The following is a 2,294-nucleotide window of genomic DNA, read 5'->3' as shown; positions in this document are numbered from 1 at the left end:
GAAAGAAATAAAATCAGAGATTAATGAAATAGAAAAGAGATATAAAACAGAGAAAGTCAGGGACTTCCCTGGTGGTGCAGTGGTTAAGAATCTGCCTGCCAATGCAGGGGGCACGAGTTCGATTCCTGGTCTGGAAAGATCCCACATGTCGCGGAGCAACTAAACCCGTGCACCACAACTATTGAGCCTGTGCTCTAGAGCCTGTGAACCACAACTACTGAAGCCCTCGCGCCTAGAGCCCGTGCTCTGCAACACGAGAAGCCACCACAATGAGAATCATGTGCACCGCAGCAAAGGGTAGCCCCCGCTCGCCCCAACTAGAGAAAGCCTGCACACAGCAATGAACACCCAATGCAGCCAAAAATAAATAATTAAAATAAAAATTTTAAAAAAACTGAGAAAGTCAATGAAGCCAAAAGATTGTTCTCTGCAAAGATTAGTAAAATTGATAGAATTGATCAAGGAAAAGAGTAAGAGAGAAAAGAGATACACCTAATATCAAGAATGACAGAGGCAACATCACTATAGATGCCACATACATTAAAAAAATAATATAAGGGTTCATGAACAACTTTATGTCAATAAAGTTGACAACCTAGACGAAATGGGCAACTTTTTAGAAAAACACAACTTACAGAAATTTTGAATAATCCCGTATCTTTTACTGAAATTAAGTCCATAATTTATAACATTCCAACAACAAAAACACCAGATCCAGATGGCTACCCTGATAAATGTTACCAAACTTTTAAGGAAAAATATGAACAATTCTACACAAAATCTTTCAGAGAGGCCAGCATAACCTCGATACCAAAATCTATCAGGGACATTACAAGAAAAAAAATTACAGAGTAATATCCCTTAAGAATACAGGTGGGAAAAATATCCAAATGAAATACCAACAAATCAGATACGGTATTATGTAAGAACCATACACATCATCGTCTTGTGAGTTTATTCCAAAAAGACATAGCTGGCTTAACACTTAAAAAGTCATTCAATATAATTTTAACAATGTCATCATCTTAAAAGATACAGAAAAAGCATTTTATAAAATTCAAAACCCATTCATAATAAAAACTATTAGTTGACTAAGAATAGAGAGAAACTTCCTCAATTTGATAAGATTTACCTAAAACATACAAATAATATCATACTTAATGGTGAAATAGTGAATGCTTCACCCTTACAAGATAAGGATGTCTGTTATCACCACTTATATTCAACATTGTATTGGAGTTCCTGCCAGTGCAATAAGGAGAGAAAAAAACTTTTTTAGTTGCAAAGGAAATAGTAAAACTAGCTTTATTCATAAATGACATGATTGCGTACATAGAATATCCAAGGAATGTACAAACTACTAGAAGTAATACGTGAATTTAGCAAGGTCATGTGATACAAAGTCAATATACAAATATCAGCTATATTTCTTTATACTCGCAGCAAACAATTGAAATATGAAAATGTAAAAATAATACCATTTACAATAGGCTTTTAAAAATAATAAGGTACACAGGACTAAATAAAATGCAGAAGATTCTACAGTGAAAATCATAAAACAAGGAGAAATCAAAAAAGACCTAATAAAAGAAGAAATAGCCTATTTCATGGAGTAATGTTTAATTGTTACAATGTCACTTCTCCCCAATTGGTCTATACATTCAATGCGATCCTAATCAGAATCCCAGCAGGCTTTTCTGGTAGAAATTGATAGGCTAATTTTAAAATTTAAATGCAATTGCAAAAAAACTTAGAAAGTCAAAATCATCTTTAAAATAAAGATGGAGGATTTATGGTACCAACTTTCAAATTTTACTATCAAGGCAAGTAATTAATACAATATGGTATAAGCATAAGGATAAAAAAATAGATCAATGGAACAGAATAGAGTCCAGATATAGGCTCACACATATATTGTTACTTGACCAATGAAAAAGACACCAATGCAATTTGAAGGGAAAGAAAGGTCTTCGAATAAATGGTGTTGGAAGAATACAGGATCCAGATAGAAAAAAAAAATAAACCTTGACTCTTATACTCATACCATTCACAAAAAAATTAATTTCAAATGAATTGCAGGGGGGCTTCCCTGGTGGCGCAGTGGTTGGGAGTCCGCCTTCCAATGCAGGGGACATGGGTTCGTGCCCCGGTCCGGGAGGATCCCACGTGCCGCAGAGCAGCTGGGCCCGTGGGCCATGGCCGCTGGGCCTGTGCATCCGGAGCCTGTGCTCCGCGGTGGGAGAGGCCACAGCAGTGAGAGGCCCGAGTACAGCAAAAAAAAAAAAAAAAAAGAA

This window comes from Neophocaena asiaeorientalis, unplaced genomic scaffold, assembly GCF_003031525.2.
Source record: "Neophocaena asiaeorientalis asiaeorientalis breed wild unplaced genomic scaffold, Neophocaena_asiaeorientalis_V1.1 scaffold62, whole genome shotgun sequence".
NCBI classification, from domain to species: Eukaryota; Metazoa; Chordata; class Mammalia; order Artiodactyla; family Phocoenidae; genus Neophocaena; species Neophocaena asiaeorientalis.
Note: the sequence above shows the minus strand (reverse complement) of the source record.